Raw genomic sequence first — 22546 nt, 5'->3', positions numbered from 1 at the left:
TTAAAATGAACAATCTAATTGTTCTGATTAATTGAAACTTTATTATAATGTAGTTTGGTGATTGATTTTAAGTGTTCTATTTGTACCTTTTAGTCAGTGGGTAAGGCAATGAATATTTAAAGACTGGTTTTGTTGAGCTAGGTATTAGAATTAAAAGGCATAAAGTGAGAAAAAATCTAGAACCCAGGTCTCCGAGTCTAGTGCTATTTGAGTTGATTTTTATCTAAGATTGTTTTTGCCTCTTAGGTTCTGTTTTAGTTTTAATATAATTAAAACTTCATTTGGCTATTTTTGATTTTGTCCTTTTTAGATTTTATTAGAGATGTTTCTTATTGTGGCATAATAGATTATTTACTTTGATATCAAAGTGAATTATGAATTCTAGTTCTGCCAGTTACTAGTTGCATGATTGTGTGTGAATTGCTCAGAGCAAAGGACTGTGGGCCTCCATTTCCTCATCTGTCAAATGGGAGTAATAATTCCTACATTATAAGATTATTGTATAGATGAAACAAGTAGATACTTATGCCCCTATTTCCTATACTTTTTTCTAAAAGAACTTTTGGCCATTTAAAAAGTTGTTTAGTTTAATTTAACTTGACTAAAGATATTTATCACTTTCAAATTCTCATTTGTATTTACATTTTTCTAACAGACAGTTTGAAGATGATTAAAGGTATTTTTTCTGATTAATTGGTATCTTTTCTATTCATAGTATATAATATTGATCTGTCTTCTGTAAAGAAAGCGTGTGTCAAAACTGCACTGTCTTCCTCAAACCTGGTCTCCTTCTTCAAGCAAATACTGTGATACATGCTATAGGAGGTGTAAGGAAGAGAACTGTAAGATAAATAATGTGTCTTCAGGTATCTTGGATTCACCAGTAGACAGACATCAAAAACAAGTGGAAAGTAAATAAAAATAGAAGATCTAAATAGCATTCAAAGCAACTTTAAAGAGCTGCCCCAGGTAGCACCTGAGTTATTGTCAGAACATTTACCATTAGCATAAATATGTGCTAATGCAACATTCTGAAGAATGGTCAACTTTCATGTGAAATAAAAGCATTCATCTGAAGTTGATATTGGCAACCAGAATTACATTTTTCCCTTTTCTGTTTCCAGGATAACCCATGGAGGGCAAAGAAATATTGTCTATAGTTGTTAACCAACCACTATTATAAGGTCATGAGACATAAAAGTGAATCTTCCTTCATAGTGTTGGAAAATATTCTTGAGAATGGCATTGAAGTAGTCCCTGATAGCTGAACTGGTAAAGAATCCGCCTGCAATGAGGGAAACCTGGGTTCAATCTGTGAGTTGGGAAGGTCCCCTTGAGGAGGGCATGGCAACCCACTCCAGTATTCTTGCCTGGAGAATTCACACGGACAAGAGGAACCTGGCGGGCTACAGTCCATGGGGTCGCGAAGAGTCCAACACAACTGAGTGACTAAACATGAGGTATTTAATCTTTGTTTATAACAGCAATAATAGGCAAAGAGAACTTGTATTTAAATAATTAAGCAAATGAAGTGTTTTCTTTTTCCCGCTTAGGTATTAGAGCACATGATATAAAGTAATTGCTTATCCTGTGTTTCTACATACTTTCCAAAAGCGAGTGGGGAAGTTGGATACCTAGACAAAGTAAAATAAAAAAATAAACAAGAGTTAAATGAATTAATTAATTTTAGGTACCTACTTTTAATATTTCAGGTACATTTTTTCTTCATACTCTTTTGCCACCAGTGGTTTAATTTTTTTTTAATTTCATGTATTTTTTGCCTTTTTAATTTCATTTAGGTTTTGTGACATTTGTGTATTTGTGTAGGGGCTAATATATCAACATTACCTATTTGAACACTTCCATACTTTCTGGTTCTATGAGATATTCCAGACCCATGTTGAACTTTCTCCGCTCCAGCCCTTGACTCAGTTATTTCTCTAAGGAGTCCTGGTTCATTTTATTGATATCTTTAGAAACCAAGATCTGGGTACTAAGTGCCTTCATTAGTTCTATGATGTTATTCCTTTAAGTGGACAGAGCAAGGAAACACTCTCTTTCTCTGAATAGATTAAAAATCATAATTTCATACTGATACCTTCAATTCCAGTCCAACAGTACAAGACTCATTCTAGCCTTCCCTCTTTCATTATTTGTAAATCCTTTCTCCAACAGTAAAATAGATACCTGCATTTTGTTACCTACAATGTATTTATTTACTGACTCCTTTTGGAGAAGGCAATGGCACCCCACTCCAGTACTTTTGCCTGGAAAATCCCATGGACAGAGGAGCCTGGTAGGCTGCAGTCCATGGGGTCACTAGAGTCGGACACGACTGAGCGACTTCACTTTCGCTTTTCACTTTCATGCATTGGAGAAGGAAATGGCAACCCACTCCTGTGTTCTTGCCTGGAGAATCCCAGGGATGGGGAAGCCTGGTGGGCTGCCGTCTATGGGGTCACACAGAGTCGGACACGACTGAAGCGACTTTGTAGCAGCAGCAGCAGCAGCAGAATGTGTTTAGTTTCAGAATAATTTATTAATGTCTTTAGACTTAAAAATATATATATATATATATATAAAATTTCCCACAAAGTTGCTTAAGCTAGTTCTTTTCTTCTTTGTCCTCTTAAATAGGGTTATGTTATTCCTTGCTAGGGCAGTAAGGCTCATTTGTTGCTGTTTATATTTTCTTTTGGGTTTTCTCCAAATCCTGGTTGATTGTATTTTATTTTATTTATTTTTTTTTAATTTAAATTTTTATTTTTTATTTTAATTTTACTTTACAATACTGTATTGGTTTCGCCATACATTGACATGAATCTGCCACGGGTGTACATGAGTTCCCAAACCTGAACCCCCCTCCCACCTCCCACCCCATATCATCTCTCTGGATCATCCCTGTGCACCAGCCCCAGGCATCCTGTATCCTGCATCGAACATAGACTGGCGATTCGTTTCTTACATGATAGTATACATGTTTCAATGCCATTCTCCCAAATCATGCCATCCTCTCCCTCTCTCTCAGAGTCCAAAATTCTGCTCTGTCCTTGTTCTAAAAATCAGAATTATACAAGAAGATGTACTTCAATTTCCTTTTACCCATTTTATTATGTTCTTTTTCTTCCTTCCTTCCATTCTGTTTCCACCCCTTGTAGGTGGCCAGTTTTATTAATTTTTGGTTTATCCTTCAGATGTGTATCTTCTTATATTTCCCTTTTCCTTTTCTAACATAAATGATAAAATCCTATAGGTGCTCTTTTGCATTTTGCTGTTTTCTCTTAACCAAATATCCTGGAAATCACTCCATATCAGTTCATAATCTTCCTTATTCTTATCTTTTTTAGCTGCAATAATTCTCCCTTTGTGAATGTAGTATGATTTATTAATCATTATTCTACTTATGGGCATTTATGTCGTTTCTAGTATTTTGCTATTATAAACAGTGTTGCAATGAAAAACTTGGTGCATATGTATTTTTCTATTGTAAATGAAACTTTAGGCTCAATTTCAGAAGTGGAATTGCTGGGATGAGATGTACATGCACATGTAGTTTTATGAGGTATTGTCAATGTTAAATTCCCCTCCAAAAGGGTATACTGGTGAGATATGAAAGTGCCTGCCTTCCCATAGCCTCACCAACAGAATGTCTTCCCATGTTTTAAAAGTTTTATTAATTCGGTTTGTGCAAATTTTAGTTTTCTTAAATTTCACTGTTGATTTGTAATTAACACTTTGAGGATTAATCCCTTTTTATTTTTTAGGATCTATCAGATGATTTTTTTTTTCAGAATCCTATCCATCTTTATAATTTTTTGGTCATAATCATAAGGTTTTATCTATCCATTCACTCATTGCCTGTTAAAAAAATATCTCAAGTGACCTGTTTCCCAGACAATGCAGTAAGATGTGGTATTTGCCCTCAAGTTGCTACTGACAGGGAGGACAGGGTAAGCAAATAAATGGACCATTACAATACAGTGTACTAAGAACCATATTACTGAGAATGGAGTGGGATGATGGAAATAAGTACATAGTATTAAGGGAGCATTAATGGGGAGCATTTCTCTTATATTTTCAAGAGTCATCCTGGGGAAAGTAATTTCTCAGCTGAGTGAATCTTTAATATGCATAGAAATCAACCAGTAGAAAGAGAAGTGAAGGAGTGTTGGTGAGTTTTCCCAAAAGCCATAGCTCTGCACTGAAGAGAACTTTCAGTGAGGGAAGACAGAGCCAAACATGTCCTGGAATTGCAGGTATTAATAGTTCAATGTGATTGGCATATAAAATTCATGTATACACACATGCATGTGGAAAAGTGAGAGAGGAGCAGGGGATGATACAGTTCAAGAGGCACATTGAGAAGTTTAGACTTCATCCAGAGGACAGAGGAGACTTACTAAAAAGCTTTAAGCAGAGTAGAGATATGATTAGGATTTTTATTGTGGAAATGATGATGAAGTGTTTCCGAAGAACTTGAGGTTAGTCCTCAAAGTGTTGAGCTATGTTATAAACCTTGAGACATGTTAAGTCAGATAAAGGCATGATCCCTGGACCAAGAACTGGCTGATCTGAAAGAAGCAGTCACTTCTGTAAGGAATAATGAGCCCGTCTTTCTCGGTCAGCAGTGAAAGCAAGGGTGAAGGGAGGTGGCATCGGAGAGACCATTGTCTGTTTTGGTGACTTAAAGTGAGTTCTTTTCTCAAAACAGGAGCTCCTCTTGGTGTGCTGGGCTGTTCCAGATAAATAATAGTGAAAAAAAGTGGAAGGTGAAAGTGAAGTCACTCAGTTGCATCTGACTCTTTGTGATCCTATGACCATGGGATTCTCCAGGAAAGAATACTGGAGTGGGTTGCCATTTCCTTCTCCAGAGGACCTTCCAGACACAGGGATTGAACCCAGGTCTCCCACACTGCAGGCTGACTCTTTACTGTCTGGGCCACCAGGGGCTCCATAATAATACTAGTAATTATATGTAATGATCTCTACCCATAACAGCCTATATTTTGCATTGACATGATTTTACTTACTATGAGAAAATTCTTGTTCAGAAGGACAAAATTGACTATAACTTTATTGTTCATTTCAGAAAATTCATGGGAATCCATTTAAACCAATATTAGACAAATCAAATTAAAGCAGCATTGTACAACATTTTTACTCTTCAAGATGTGCTTTGAAACCCTTTTAATTAAAAAAAAAAATCTTTCCTCTCTCTTAGTCTGCCAGTCCCAAACTATCAGATCACAAGTTTGCCGAATCATAATCAAACCCTCCAAAATATCCATCTTAAACTAGATCCCCTAAGTCTTATATGTATCCCATCTTTGCCTTTCCTCTTCTGAAACGTCATCACGATTCTTGTCAGGATCTTTGGCCTCTTGTACTGTGGTGAGCAATAAACTCAGGTTTTCTTTATTAACAGGTTATTTTGATGGTTTTATCAAGCAGTAAAGTATATACAAGGTTTATTTCTTATTCCATCTACAAATGCTTTTTTGTGTAAGTGGTGACTTATAGTTTGGAACCATAAAGCCTAAATTAACAGTTCAAGAATATCTGTTACTTTTCTAGTTTTGTTTTCTTTCTTTTGTCACATGACATTTACAGTCAGAGAGGCCTCGGGGAATATCACTTGTGGTTCAGTTATAATTATTGTTTTTCATATTAGTGAATCTGCAAATGTATTATGGATTCAAGACTAAATAAGTGAACTACATGTTCTATCCAGTCAGCCCACATCAACCAAGGAAGACGTTTGAAAAAAAGCTATATAGATTTTATGTTAATTTGGTATTTATGAGCACCAAACTTTTAGCACTGACATCTGCCTGAGAAGAAACTTCATTTACAGCAGCGGCAGAAATGAAGTTCACTGTGAACTAGTTTTGGATACCATATGCTTTAACATGCTGAAGAGGAGGGGGGAAAAGAGGCATTTTAAAAACAGATTTTTCTTGCTCTCACTGTGGATGATGTTGCGTGACAACATTGTGACATCATAACTTACGCTATTTTATTTGCTGTTGCACCAATATAACATAAAGGCATATAACAGCACCTTGGATGTGCTTCCCTCCCATGGAACTTAAGGCACTTCACAGGCATTTTCTTTTTAAACCTCACAACATCTCTCTAAGGTATTGCCAAACTGGAGACAAATTTCACAGTTTAATCATGTGGAACACATTGGTAAATATAGATGTGCCTTTTCGAAAGTTGCTTCAAAGTGTATTTTGCAGCTCACACGACGTTTCTCAGGGTGTAAACCAGTGGTGTAATGTAAAGCTTTTGGCCTTCCCCCACACGGGCTGGGAGGGGAGATGCGCTTGGCAGCGCACAGAGGCACAGGAGGAAAGGAGGGTCTTGGGGAAAGGCCGGCTGAGTGTTATGTTACACGTCCTCCCCTTTTTTCCATATCTCCACCCAGGGGTGCCTCCTTTTCTTCCTTCTAATTCTTTTCTTTTCAGCATCAGAAAAGAAAACCCAGTTAGAAAATTTGGCTGTGTTTAACAGTCTGGTTAGATTTTTCAGGGCAGAGCACAAAAGTCCATTTAACTCACAAGGCCTGCTGCTTATAATACTGGTAATTGAACAAGTGCTTATGGTTTTAATGGAAAATGAGGTATTCTTATGACATGAGACGGTGGCAACATTGCAGACCAACTGTGCTCTTTTTTGCGCTAACCTCTTCAAATGCACCGTGAAAAGGAATGGGCTCTTTCTCAGAATGCTTCTGCCTCCCACACCCCACCTTTCTTCTTCCCAGACCTCCCAGACCTCCCAATTCCCTAGGAAAGATCTCTTGATAGGGAACAGAGATTGGATGTGAATTCTAGTTGTGCTCTGGAAGAGCTGTGTGAACCCTGGGTTGTTAACCTCTCAGAGCCTTTCCTCCCATTTGTACTTTATATGTACTTCCTAAGTCACAGGTTTGCTGTGAAGATTAAATAAGATAGTTTGTAGGGAAGAACTGAAGAGCTACCCAGCAGATATGAATAAGGCCAGTCAGAAACATTTGACAGTCCAGTTTCCTGAGAGTGTCCAGTTTTCCACTCTTGTGGGTATCATCCAAACCAGAACCTTTTTTGAGAATGAAAGAGGGAGCTCTAGTACAACAGTCAGAAACTGGAATGATTTCTGACTTTGGGATGGTTTCCCAAGCAAACCAGGATGCCTGATCAGTCCATGTTGTTGTTCTGTTGCTCAGTCATGTCTGGCTCTTTGTGACCCCATGGACTTAGGGAAATTTCAGATGGGAAGTACCTAGGGCTTCCCTGGTGGCTCAGATGGTAAAGAATCTGCCTGCAATGCAGGAGATGAGACTTCAGTTCCTGAGTTGGGAAGATCCTCTGGAGAAGGGAATGCCAACCCACTCCAGTGTTCTTGCCTGGAGAATCCCATGGGCAGAGGAGCCTGGTGGCCCCAGTCCATGGGGTCGCCAAAGAGCCGGACACAACTAACACTTGCACTTATACTTCTTTCACTATGCCTAATTGTATATGTTATTGTGGACACAGATGCTGGCGTTTTATGAATAAGAATACAATTTACTGCCCACATACTAGTTGAACCTGTACCACTTATTGTTTATTTTCACAGCTCCTTGTATAGCTTATAATCCCCAGCATGTGCTACATGGACAACAGGTGGCACCCGAGACCATTTCAAGAGTTACAGAGCAAACACTGAATTTTTTAAACTAGCGTGTCAAATCTGTATTTTTGAAAGTAAAATTTCTATGCTAAAATACTTTTATTTAGACCAAATTTAGAATTCATTTAAAGAAAACAAGTGAATCATATTATAATTGGATTACAGAATAAGTGATAAGTGGGAAGCCCTGCTTGACAGGGTAGAGCCAGGAGACTGAAAGAATAAGCTAGTCAGTATTTGAATAAACAATATTATAATGTATCACCTTTCATTCCAGGAAAAGTGCTTTGCAAGAGTTGGAGAAAAGACAAATACTCAAACCAATCATGCCTCAGGTGAGGGGAATAGAAATGGAGTATTTGCATCTGACAATTAGCTTTGGTTACTTTTTCTAGTAAGTTCTGGGCCTTACCACTACTTATGTAGTCAGTATTGGAAACTACTTATGATCAGGGCTTCCCTGGTGGCTCAGTGGTAAAGAATCTGCCTGCCAGTGCAGGGGATGTGGGTTTGATCTCTGGGCTGAGAAAATCCCTAGAGAAGGAATAGCTACCCACTCCAGCTTTCTTGCCTGGAGAATCCCATGGACAGAGGACCGTGGTGGACTACAGTCTGTGGGCTGCAAAGATTTGGACATGACTTAGCAACCAAACAACAACAACAAATGTATGAAGAATTGATAAAACGTGGTAAAATTTAATACAGATGCTGGTTTAAACTTTGTGGGAACATTTTATTCATGTTTATTCTTTGAGATGCATGATTTCGGATGGAGACAGTTGATCTTGTCTTGAAGATTTCAGGAATGAGTACTCTTCAGACTCTGAGTAGTTCATTTAATTCTCTGGTAATGAAAAACGTTTTTTCTGATATCTAGTCTCAATCCCTTCTATTTCAGTTGAAGTTTCAGAAAAAGTAGGAAGGTGTTGCCATTCTGTCTTTCAATATTTGTTACCTAGATGCTGACAGCAGTGGATTTCCTGATGTTCACCTTGCTTTGTTTGGACTCAGTTTTTCTTTTTGTTTGTGACAGTGGAAAGCATGAATGCTTCTTATTGCTTTTGTTTGTTTGCTTCAAATGGAGACAATTTAGATAATATATCAAGACTCTTTTGTATGAATTATAAGAGGTCAGCCACTAGCAATTACACTCTGTCCTAAAGCACATCAAAATATTTGAAAGATGGTCATTCACAGATATCTATGTGCACTCGAGCTTAGGGTTTGTAAAGGTTTACAAGTATTTATGTATGGTTTTATGTCTATTTTCAGAGGTTTTTTTTTTTTCTTTGTGGAACTTTGAAAAATGAAGAGAATTAAGTTGTTTCTAAAAAGCCAAAGCAGCCTGCCATCTCTTTTTCTTTTCTGGGCTACAGTCCAATTTGCACAGCAGTTGCAAAGAAAAAGCAAACGCATCACTAGATTCAGCGAGAAATATTGTAACAGTATGTAATCTCTGTCAAGATAAAATTGCTTTGTGATTTACATTACAATAAATCCTGACCTTTAAGTGCTGCAGACTAAGCTAATCTGTGAAGTACTTTATTCCAATACTGAATCAGCGAGTGAGGCTCAACCAAATTGACTGCATTAGTCCCACTGTGGTGTGGGTAAAGAGCCTATATATATCGAAGCAGATTACAGAGCATTGTTCTATGTGTACTATAATAAGTAGAATAATTGAAATATTCAATCTGTTTCATCATTGCGAAATAATAGAATTATTTTAACCTTCCTTCTATTTGCCTATTATGGGAATTACAAGTAGCTTTGTTTAAATATCATTAGGGCCTAATTTAGATAGATGAGAACAAGAAAATTCAGAATTAAGGTTAAAATACCACACGGCATTTTAACCTTAATTCATGGCCTATGACTGTTATTTATTTTCTTTTTCTTTTTCTCTCTCTGTATCTTGATACAAGAGCTAAGGTGTTATGTTGAATTTCTCGGTTCTAGCTTTGAATTTTTGTCTTTCCAAGTTAAGTATTAGATTTATCAGTCACTGGAGAATGGAATTTTCTCCAAGATATTACAAATTTAAAAAATAACTAGAATTTACCAAATTTGGGAGTTTTTAAACTGTTATTTCTTCGTGGATTTTTCTCTCCTCCTCTTTCTTGGCTTTCCTGTGGATTTTGAGTATACATATATTAGACAACTTTATATTATCCCAGAGGTCAGTGATACTTTCTTTTCCCAATCTTTTCTTTCTATGCTTCAATTCCTGTAGTTTTTATTCAGTTCAGTCACTCAGTCATGTCTGACTCTTTGCGACCCCATGAATCACAGCACACCAGGCCTCCCTGTCCATCACCAACTCCCGGAGTTCACTCAAACTCGCGTCCATTGAGTCAGTGATGCCATCCAGCCATCTCATCCTTTGTCGTCCCCTTTTCCTCCTGCCCCCAATCCCTCCCAGCATCAGGGTCTTTTCCAGTGAGTCAACTCTTAGTAGTTTCTATTGCAGGTCTTCAAATCCACTCCCTTCCCCTCCTTAATTCCCGCCCACCCCCCCACTGTAGTGCCTCACTTGCTGTTAATTATATCAAGGGTATTTATATATTTAATTTCAGCTCCTATATTTTTCATCTCTAAAAGTTTCATGAATAAAATCTTCCCTTTCTCACCTCATCACTTCATGTGTGCTAATTCTATTATCTCTGTCATTTTTGCCTCTTTTCCTGTGTGGCGAATACTGATTGAATAATGGATATTGTGTTTTTGTTTTTGGGGGTGAATTTTTTGGTATTCCTTCAAGTACCTTTAAAAATAGGGCTTTTGTCCTGGCATGCAATTGCATTCTTAGGAATAAATTTCTTTGAGGCTGAGTTTTAAGCTTTGTTGGGCAGATCCAGAACAGCCTTTCGTCTAGGGCTCATTTGCCCCAGTGGCTAAGGCAGTATCTTCTGAAAACTCTTCCTCATGCTTAGCATATTTTACATCTTCCTGCTCTGTCTGGTGGGAACATGGATTGTTTTCATCCCTGTAGGAGATAAATTGAGAATTGATCTACTTACTGCTTTCTGTTGCTTCTGTAGCTCCCTGCTCTCTGGTGGTACTCTGCCCCAGAAAGTCTCCCTGTCTTGCTGTTTCTGAATTCCAACTTCGGTTGCTTCAGCTCAGCAAGACCATAGGGCTCCGTTTGGGTTCCCTTCCATTCCCTGAGACTGTTAACTGTCTTCAGGTAGAATGTTGGAGGTGGTAGAGCTCACAGAGGAAGCTCTCCTTGGGAGCCACACTCTTGTGTCACCTATTATTTAATGTCTAAAAACAATTGTTTCCTGGATTTCAGTCAAATCTTCTAATTGTTTAAGGTGGAAGGCTCATTGTTACTTCTATCACGGTCAGAGCAGATTTGCAAATAATTAAAGTTTAAAAGGTAGTTTAAGATTTGTATTTAGCTAATGTTTAGCAGTTCTTGCCAGGATACTTTGATGGAGACATCAAAATAAGAAGGTTATTAAACAAATTCTGGATTTGTTACAATGAACTCTTAACAATAGTTAATGCTCATTGTCTGCCCACAAAACAATATAATGATTGCAGATCAGGGAAGACACTGTAATCACCTCAGCACCTTGAAATCAGATTTTTAAAAACTTCTTTCCGAGTTATATACAAATGTTTTTGGAAGTGCTAGAGGCCTCCTCCATGGTTTCCTTTGGCACTTGTTGCTCTGCTCTATTTTCAAGTTATATTTAGTTCAGGGGAACAGTTTTCATTTTATTAAGGCAAACTTTTAGGGGTTTTGTGTACTTTTTATTTTGGGTTTTTATAATAAATTTATAGGGTGCCTTGAGGGCAGCCCAATTTACATTATAGGGGGCTACCTAAGAAACTCACCTGGGACCGATCACTGTGTTCTGCCTTGAAGCACTATGGCCTAGAACCAGAATTGTTCATGAGATACCCCACATTATAAATAGAGACATCCTCAGGGCACCATATCAATGTACACTGGAGGGTCTTCTCATGCATTTTGAGGGGAAAATAGCAGACTTGGTATCCCCAAGATAAGAGCAGCTTAATGCTAAAAGGACACTTGAGCATTTAGCTAAAACATTCGTATTTTTAAAGGTCAATTTCATAGTTTCAAACAATTTTAAAGTCAAAATATAGTGATTTTCTAGTGTACTCATTTTAGTGCCCCAAAGAGTACAAAACAAATAACTTGAAGGGGCGATTATATAAAAATATTGATAGATTGATATTGGTAAGGTCACATACACACAGAGATGAATAGTCTTTCAAAATGCTCTTTATTTTCTTACTAGTTTTTTAAAATTGTCAACTAATGGGACTTTTACAACATGATGAATTTCCAATATTCAAATTTTCTGTGACCTAATCTGCAGATTAGATGCCAAAGCCTTTGACTGTGTGAATCACAACAAACTGTGGAAAATTCTTCAAGAGTTGGGAATACCAGACCACCTTACCTGGTTCCTGAGAGATCTGTATGCAAGTCAAGAAGCAACAGTTAGAACTGGACATGGAACAACGGATTAGTTCCAAATTGGGAAAGGAGTACATCAAGGCTGTACATTGTCACCATGCTTATTTAACTGCTATGCAGAGTACATCATTTGAAATGCTGGGCTGGATGAAGCACAGGCTGGAATCAAGATTGCCAGGAGAAATGTTAATGACCTTAGATATGCAGATGCCACCACCCTTATGGCAGAAAGTGAAGAGGAACTAAAGAGCCTCTTGATGAAAGTGAAAGAGGAGAGTGAAAAAGTTGGCTTAAAACTCAGCATTCAAAACATGAAGATCTTGGCATCTAGTTCAGTTCATTCGCTCAGTCGTGTCCGACTCTTTGTGACCCCATGAATCGCAGCATGTCAGGCCTCCCTGTCCATCACCAACTCCCAGAGTTCACTCAGACTCATGCCCATTGAGTCAGTGACGCCATCCAGCCATCTCATCCTCTGTCATCCCCTTCTTCTCCTGCCCCCAATCTCTCCCAATATCAGAGTCTTTTCCAATGAGTCAACTCTTCGCATGAGGTGGCCAAAGTACTGGAGTTTCAGCTTTAGTATCATTCCTTCCAAAGAAATCCCAGGGCTGATCTTCTTCAGAATGGACTGATTGGATCTCCTTGCAGACCAAGGGACTCTCAAGAGTCTTCTCCAACACCACAGTTCAAAAGCATCAATTCTTCGGCACTCAGCCTTCTTCACAGTCCAACTCTCACATCCATACATGACCACAGGAAAAACCATGGCCTTGACTAGGTGGACCTTAGTCGGCAAAGTAATGTCTCTGCTTTTGAATATGCTATCTAGGTTGGTCATAACTTTTCTTTCAAGGAGTAAGTGTCTTTTAATTTCATGGCTGTAGTCACCATCTGCAGTGATTTTGGAGCCCAAAAATAAAGTCTGACACTGTTTCCACTGTTTCCCCATCTATTTCCCATGAAGTGATGGGACCAGATGCCATGATCTTCGTTTTCTGAATGTTGAGCTGTAAGCCAGCTTTTTCACTCTCCTCTTTCACTTTCATCAAGAGGCTTTTTAGTTCCTCTTCACTTTCTGCCATAAGGGTGGTGTCATCTGCATATCTGAGGTGATTGATATTTCTCCCAGCAATCTTGATTCCAGCTTGTGCTTCTTCCAGGCCAGCGTTTCTCATGATGTACTCTGCGTATAAGTTAAATAAGCAGGGTGACAATATACAGCCTTGACGTACTCCTTTTCCTATTTGGAACCAGTCTGTTGTTCCATGTCCAGTTCTAACTGGCATCCAGTCCCATCACTAAATGGCAAATAGATGCGGAAATAATGCAAACAGTGTCAGACTTTATTTTGGGGGGCTCCAAAATCACTGCAGATGGTGACTGCACCCATGAAATTGCACCCAGCTATGACAAACCTAGATAGCATGTTAAAAAGCAAAGACATTACTTTGCTAACAAAGATCCATCTAGTCAAAGCTATGGTTTTTCTAGTAGTCATGTATGGATGTGAGAGTTGGACTATAAAGAAAGCTGAGTGCCAAAGAACTAATGGTTTTGAACTGTGGTGTTGGAGAAGACTCTTGAGAGTCCCTTAGAGAGCAAGGAGATCCAACCAGTCAATCCTAAAGGAGATCAGTCCTGAATATTCATTGGAAGGACTGATGCTGAAGCTGAAGCTTCAATTCTTTGGCCACCTGATGGAAGAATTGACTCATTGCAAAAGACACTGATGCTGGGAAAGATTGAAGGCAGGAGGAGAAGGGGACAACAGAGGATGAGGTGGTTGGATGGCATCACCAACTCAATGGACATGAGTTTGAGCAAGCTCTGGGAGTTGGTGATGGACAGGGAAGCCTGGCGTGCTGGAGTCCATGGGGTCACAAAGAGTCAGACATAACTGAGCATCTGAACTGACTGAATCTGCAGAGTGTGCTTCCTAGGTGACTCAGTGGTTAAGAATCTGACTGCTGATGTAGGAGATGGGGGTTGAGATCCCTGGGTTGAGAATATTCTCTGGATTATGAAATGGTAACACACTCCAGTATTCTTGCCTGGAAAATATCATGGACAGAGGAGCCTGGTGGGCTACAGTCCCTGAGGTCACAAAGAGTTGGACACAACTTAGCGACTGAGCATAGTCTGCAGACGAAAGTGTCAGAAGAGCTCACCGATCTTTGTGATGTCAGTTAAATCAATATTTACCTCTAAAAGAGTGATTTTATTTTTATTAGAAAGAAGCCTTGAGTCAGCCTGCAACACTTTCCACTTTCCAGTGTCATCCTCAGGTCAGTAAGATACTTCTCCACCTTCTTATACGAAAATGCCAATTCCACACAGGTCATGAGCTGTTGATATTTTGTCCCTATTTTCTTGATTTGTGGGTTCAACCTTATCACCTATTCAATTATTAGATGTTGGTCTATGGGTTTTGGTTTCGCTGCTACAATTGTTTTCTGTTTTTATGACAGAATTAGATTCAAAACTGCTCCACTGCCATCACTGTCTCTCCAGAGTTTCTTCCTACCTTGAATTCTTGAATATTTTGTTTCTTCATCTGTTAGAAATAAGAGAACAAAACCATATCCTAATATTTTTTTCTAGTTCTGAGGTCTGTGACTGTATAAGGTAACTCAAAATTGTGAAAGAAGGAATAAATATATGGTATAGCCTCACTCTTATATTATCAGACTCTGCATGTCTAAGATTAGCTGTGTGCTACAGTTATATTTCTTCCTCTGAGTCACAACTTAGCCTCATATCCATCTAACTATACATCCATCCTAATAACAAATACTGAGCCTTTTACTACAGACTAGCTTTGTTTCTCTAGGTACTTATCGGGTTTGCTGTGCTATTTGAGGCTGTAAATATCCACACTATTAATACCATTTCTCAGATATATGATCACCTAAGCAGATATGATTGTTACTTGGAGGTGAAATGTGAGTGTTACAATTTTTTTGTTTGTTTGTTTGTTTTGTTTTATTTTTGGGTAAGTGGGATGGATAGTGATACAGTATTCCAACTTTTTGACACTGAGGATTTCTTATCTACCACCACAACCTGGACCATTTAGCATGATCAAACCAGCACTTGAAGTTTCTTCATGATTTGCCAATCAGCTAAAGATAGCCAACTGACCTCACCATTGGATCAGTAGCCAGACTCTATGAGCTTGGAAGACTTGAATAAATCTAAGCCTATGAAAAGGCACTGGGGAGTATTACCTATAGTCATGTGATGATTTACTGTTATCAAATAGCTCATGTAGGGAGCTGCCCACTCTGCCCTGAGGAGGGACAGTCCTGGTGAGTAGTTGTTGGGAGAGACTTCGGCCAATGGGGCAGAAGCCATACTCAGAATATACAGGAATTCAATTTCAGGCAGTGCTTCACTTCTCCAGAAGATCTTGAGCTCAACAAATGTAGATTACTTACTTTTCACCATATTCCCTGAGGTCATACAATTTGTATAACAAACATTTATGGAGTATCTTCCATTATCAGTCATTTTGTTAGTTTTTTTTATCTTTTTATCTTAATGTAATTTTTTCTTATTACAGTTATATTGACAAATGCTTAGAAAATCAAACAGTACTTCAAGACTCATAAGAAATAGCTAATCCCTGTTTTATTTTTCTCCTCTTCTAATTCCTTCTCTCCAGAGGCAACTACTCTATTTTTAACTATTTAGTCTTATATTTGCTGCCATATATAAAAATAGCTTTTATTGCCATTTCTTGATTTATCTCTTTGAATATTATTTATTGACTTCCTTCTCTAGAAGATTATGGTTTAGTTCTCTTATATCCCCACTCCTTCAAGACAGACATATTTCTCCTTCCTTATTCTTTCAGTGAAATTATATAATCATTTTTATTTGTCAATGTTTATTTACATTTTTATGATCATGTAAATATTATATACAGATAGTGAACCATGTATTATACTCTATTTCATTTCCTTTCAGATATAACTTATATTTTCTTTGAAATTAAAAAAAATCTGTTTTCATTTTTTTTTCTATGTAAATATCATTAATTCATCCCCAGTTCTCTGATGAAACTAAAATCCTAACTCATTGGGTAACTGTCATGTTCATTATGTGTGAGAGGTATTCTTTTAAAGATCTCTTTTCTTCTACTCTTATCTGCCCTGGTTGTTTCTTCAGGCCTGCCGCATAGCTAGCATCCTGAGAGTTCCATTTATAAGTCTGTTGGGCTTTCCTGGTGGCTCAGATGATAAAGAATCTGCCCTCAATGCAGGAGACCCAGGTTCGATCCCTGGGTTGAGAAGATCTCCTGGAGTAGGGCATGACAGCCCACTCTAGCATTCTTGCCTGGAGAATTCCATGGACAGAGGAGCGTGGTGGGCTACAGCCATGGAATTGCAGTCGGCCATGACGAGGGACTAACACTTTCACTTTTACACTACATCTTTTTGCTGTGTTCCATTTCACTCTAGTGCTATTTCTGATTTTTCCGTTCTTCTAGTCTCCTTAAGATCTTTTTGTCTCCTTAAGATCTTTTTTCTAATGAAGTATTTTCTAATTCATTAATCCTTTCTTTCTTTTGCTTATCTAAATCTTTTGTTATACTCATTGATTTCTTAAACTGTTATTTTTCAGTTTTAGGATTTTCCCTGAATTCTTTTTAAAACAGATTGCAGTTTTGATGAAATTCTTCATCTTGCCATTTATTTTCTTGACTGTGTTATTAGAGTTATTTTGAAATTCTTATTGATAACTCCAACACCTGGGATGTGTTTCTGTTTTCTCTTTCTCTTTGTTTTCAGTCATATTTGTCTTCCTGGCATGCATAATTTTTGACTTAATGCCAGACATTGCAAATTAAAAATGATTGATTTTATCTTTTTTTTCCCAGAGAGAATTTTTCCCCCCTCTGGCAGGCAGTTAGAGGAGGGATGGATCACCTTGATATATTTGTGCATAGTTATTTCAGTCTGTTCTCACAGTATTTCTGCTTGTAAATCTCAGCTCAAAGTCTGGAGGTATCTACCAAGACCTCTTATCTTTCACAGACTTTGAACCCCCATTTTTGTCTTCTTGACACTGTGGTCAGTTGAACACTGCTTCATTTGCAGCTTCTAACCTGCAGATTCCTGCTTGGTTTCTTGGCTTCTAATCTTGGGCATCTTAAGAATCTGCAAATACCTTAAGCAGAGAAGTTATAAGGAATGTCAGGTTTATTTCTTCCTGTGGTCCCCTTTTCTTTAGGATATTGGATCCTCAAATTTGGAAGCCTAGGTATCACTGAACTTAAATTTAGGTCTCCATAAACCATGGAAACTGACACACACACAAAAGCCAACCTTTTTTTGTCCAACTTCAGTGCCCTACAGTGCAAATCAACAAATATTCTGGGGAAAAAGCATCAGTGAATGTAAGCTCATCTCAATGAGTTTCCCCTTCCTCTGTGATTTTGGCTCTTGAAGTCCAGGTTGCCTTTGTTGCTATCAGTACTTTAAAAAAGTTTATTTTTATCCAGCTTTCAGTTTGGAACTTGTGACGTTTAGGATTTGAGGGTTTTTTTCTTGTTTAATTCTAGAACAATTTATGCCCTTCCGTTTTTCTTTTTCCCTCTTGAAAACCCTGGTATTTTGATATTGGACTTGCTAGATGGATCCTTTAATTTTTAACTTCTCTCTGTCTTATTTTCATATCTATGTCTTTTCCCTTGGGCTAGCTAATTTAGAGAAGAATCTTTGATATTATGGGTTATGGGGTCAAAATGGCTGCTGGTGTTCTAACAGACAAGTAGGGGTTGAGGAGCAGTGTTATTCTAAATGTAACCTTGCACTCTGTGCCCCTCTTTTGAACTTGGTATCTTGCTCATGCCTTTAGCTCTAACGTCTATCCCTAGTTTTAGAACTTCCCTGGTTCATCCTCCCCATATAGTAAACTTTAGTCTTCAGCACAGATTGAGGAGAGAGATTTGGCTATAATTTTGTTTTTGGTCCCACTCTACATGTAGCTTCAGAAATACTTGGTACTGTGAGTTCTTGAGACTTCAGGCTCTTTGGCACAAGTAGATGATAGCCAGGTTTCAGCTTTCTCTGATATGTTGACACTTAACCTTTTACTTGTTTGCTTCCAGCTATTAAACTTATCTTGTCAACTCTTGTCCCTTTCATTCTTCTCTTATTTTTGTTGTCCTTGTAGATTAATATTTAATATGTATGGATTGTTTTTTTTTTTTTTTTCCTTTTCTTGTTCTTTTTTTAATCTAGAGCTCTAGAGCTTTGGGGGAAGGACCAGAGACAGGTGTGTTTAATCCACCATACTTAACAGGAAGTTTTAGTTGCTTTATATACATCACAATGTATTTCCACAGCATGTATTAGTATATATAAAGAAAATGCTGAAGGAACATAGTGAATGACAAGTTGGAATTAAAACTCAGTCTGTTACTTGAACCCTTATTTTAGAATGAGGTTTTTTTTCCCCCCCCTATTTTGAAATTCAGGTTTTACTCACAGGTATGAAGAAATCCAATCTTTTGAAATCAAGTGATTCATGAAGTAAGAGTTTTTTACAATATATGTTCATATGTTCACCTTCTCTATTTAGCATTAAATTCTTAAGTTCTTATCACATTATAATGAATTATAAATTTTCAAAATGCAAAGTAATTTTGCTAATATCTTTTTTTCTTATTTTAGTTTTTATTTTGTGTTTGAAATTAATTACTAAAACTACTCTAGAAAAACTGTCCTCTAATTGAGACTTTTCTCTAAGTCAAGATTATTCTCCTTGATAGACTATATCCATTTTCTTTCATAGAAAATAAAGTTTCTTTTTTAACTCTTGTGTTTTTCTTAAAATTTCTAGGAAGTTTCTTATTTTGTTTCCTTTTGGGCTATTCCAGAATTCCCTTTTGCTTCTTCTCAGCGTATCTTTGACCCTGGAAACACATGGTGTAAATTTTCCCATATATTCACCATACGATTAATGGTTTGTTCTTTCTTATGGGAAACAACTAAGATCTATGTGAAACAAGATTTTTTTCAAAAGACAATTATCAAACAAATAGAACATTTAATGTATGAGAGTTTCTGTAAGAAATCACCATCTAAAAGTGTGCTAGCTTCACTTTAATATTTCTGCTAAGGAATGGAGAAGGTCCTGGTTATGAGACAATGTCATATGCAAGTGAAAAAGTGAGAGTGTTAGTTGTTCAGTGGTGTCCGACTCTTTGTGACCCCATGGCTGTAGTCCACCAGGCTCCTCTGTCCATGGAATTATCCAGGCAAGAACACTGGAGTGTACTGCCGTTCCCTTCTCCAGGGGATCTTTCCGACCCAGGAATCGAATCCAGGCTCCCTCATTGCAGGCATATTCTTTACTGTCTGAACCACCAGGGGAAGTGGAATTACGATGGGCTGTTGTCATTTTCAAACATTTTTGTTCCATGGGAATTATAAAGGGACATAGAGATGACCTGTGAATGACTGGATCCACGAATAGGCAGACTTTTAAAATTGTAAGTACTATAGTATTATATGGTCTGTGGTTGTTTGGATTCCAGTGCCAAACTGCAGCCATGAAGGAATCATATATTGGAGGAACTGTGGATACAGAGGCCCACTGTAAGTTATATGCAGATTTTTTACTTCTCCCTGAACCCCTGTGTTGTTCAAAGGTCAACTGTATTTCAATTTTGAAGTTATCACTTACTTTAAGGCAAAAACCTGTTTGTCTGCCCTTCCTTCCCTATTTTCAAGAGGTAGGGCGATTCTAGCTGCTAAATATTTATAGGAAAAATATCCAGATAATCAAAGAACTGAAACCTATGTGGAAACATCTGATATATAATATTGTTTGAGCTGAGAATAGATTGGGTCTCAAACTATTACCAGGTGGCTCAGTCAGTAGAGAGTCTGCCTACAATGTGGGAGACCAAGTTCGATCCCTGAGTCAGGAAGATCCCCTGGAAAAGGAAATGGCAACCCACTCCAGTATTCTTTCCTGGAGAATTCCGTGGACAGAGGAGCCTGGTGGGTTAGAGTCCATGGGTCACAAAAAGTCAGACACGACTGAGTGACTAACACTTTCACTTTCTTTCAAACTATTGCATTGGTCTCTAAATCTCTTGGCACCCTGAAATCTCCATGTTATTACCTATTTTGAAAGAAACAAGATTATTTTATTTTGTTAAATAGCTAAAACATTTTATATTCCCTAGGAACTTGCTTTTGAGGGCTTCCCCGGTGGGGCTAGTGGTAAAAACCTGCCTGCCAATGCAGGAGACATAAGAGATGTAGGTTAGATTCCTGGGTTGAGGAGATCCCCTGGAGGAGGGCATGGCAACTCACTCCGGTATTCTTGCCTGGAGAATTCCATGGACAGAGGAGTCTTGTGGGCTACAGTCCATAGAGTCACAAAGAGTCGGACAGGACTGAGTGACTAACACTTTCACTTCTCTGAACCATTCCATGGTGTTCTGTCTCTCCTAACTAGATTGGAAGCTCTTAAACAGCTAACAAAGGAATGCCATGTTGATATTACATAAAAATATGCTCATAAATTTTGTTCCTCTAAATGCAGAAAATTGTGTTTGTGTTTTAATTCTATAGTGTGTGTTCTTCAGTGAAGAAACTGATGAAAGGTCTCTATTTCCACATGGGATCCTGGGTGGTTTGCCATGAGCAAAGAGTCAACAGATGGCTCTGAATGGGAATCTTTTAAAACTAGGATAGTGATATCTAGGATATTCTCCTGGTATTCTACTGGCATAGCCAGACAAGAAGAGGATAAAAATGAAATAATTACAAGGAAACATTTTCAAAGTTAAAGTAGTAAAATCCTAGCTGAGGAAGTGATCAATTAACAGATAGAAGCAGACTGAAGAATTTTCCAAAACAAGTAAGCAAAGGGAAATTTAGAAACCACAAAAGAATACATATCTCGATCTATTATAAATCACAGTGACCTCTTCTATAACAAGGGCAGTTTCCAACAGGCAACTCTGGGTAAGAATTTTAAAATCAGTGCTAAAGTCAAGTGGAGAAAAATAAAATTGTAAGGGAGACTAGCTTCAAAATGACTTGGTGACAAAGACGTTTAATGATAAAATAGTAACAAAGAGGAATAAATCCCTAAAGAGAGAAAGGTACCAGTAAGGATTAAAATTACAAATGTTAGAGAAAGAGAATCACAAATGAATGGTGGTGCAATTTTCACAAGTGTAGCAAGAAAAGAGATTTAAATCGTTTTGAGAAATTGACTCTCTCTGATGTAAAAATCATTTTTCTTTTTTAATACATACGTTCTGCAAAAATGTAAGTTTTGGGTTCAAACTTGGATCCTCTTTTTCTTGCCGCATGTCTGTCTTCCTCATGCCCTTTTATTTGTCCTCTTAAGAAGAAAGCTTGTGTGACTCTGTGCTGACATGCATGTGAGTCTTTGCTGATATTTCAACCCAGATTGGAGGTGAGATATCAAAGGCTATAAGGAACACAGGAAAAATTGAGGAATAGCAGCTAGTAACTCAGATGATTAGAATAAGAGATGGAGAGAAGTGGTAGAAGCAGATAGGTACCAGTACATCCCACATAGCAGGGTCCAATAAATATTTGATGTAAGAATAAAAAAGATGAATACAGTTATGAACATTTGAAGAGATTGTCCCGCACCAGAACATATAATAAAAATAGCTACAATCTATCAAGTGCTTTTCACATGCCAAGTGCTGTCTGATTATTTTTGTATCTTGCTTAATTTGGAAAATACCTTTAGAAGCTAAACGTCATCCTCAATGTACTAATGAGGAAATCAGGCTCAGAGATATGAAGTGTCTTGCCCCAGTTCTCCCAGTCTGTTGCTCAAGTCCATCTAACTACTGTGACCGATGATACCACTTTTCCCTGAAAAAAAATAAGTAAGGCCATGACAGTCGCCCTGTTCCTTCTAGTATGTATGAGGTTCCAATACTGGGGCTTCCCAGGTGGTGCCAGTGGTAAAGAACCCACCTGCCAATGCAGGAGAGGTAAAAGACGCAAGTTAGACCTTTGGGTCAGGATGATCCCCTGGAGGAGGAAATGGCAACCCACTCCAGTATTCTTGCCTGGAGAATCCCATGGACAGAGTATCCTGGTGGCTATGGTCCATGGGGTCACAAAAAGTCAGATATGACTGCAGTGACTTAGCACAGTTTCCAATACAGTGTAGTGTAGAGTTGTTGTTTAGCACTCTGTAAAATTGCTAGGGAGACATTTTCAGTTGGATGTTCCATAGGCCATAGTCAGTGATTAAAAGGGCCTAAAACTGATTTCATTGTCTTCCCTGCAAACCCCGTCTCCACCTCCTCCTTCTTTCCTTCATTATAGTTAATGGCACCATAGTCTACCCAGGAACCTATAAATAATTCTACTTTCACAGCCTCTGCAGTCAATTTTGTCACTGAGTCCT

Source organism: Capricornis sumatraensis, chromosome 9, assembly GCF_032405125.1.
Source record: "Capricornis sumatraensis isolate serow.1 chromosome 9, serow.2, whole genome shotgun sequence".
Classification (NCBI taxonomy): domain Eukaryota; kingdom Metazoa; phylum Chordata; class Mammalia; order Artiodactyla; family Bovidae; genus Capricornis; species Capricornis sumatraensis.
This window is presented reverse-complemented; position numbering follows the sequence as displayed.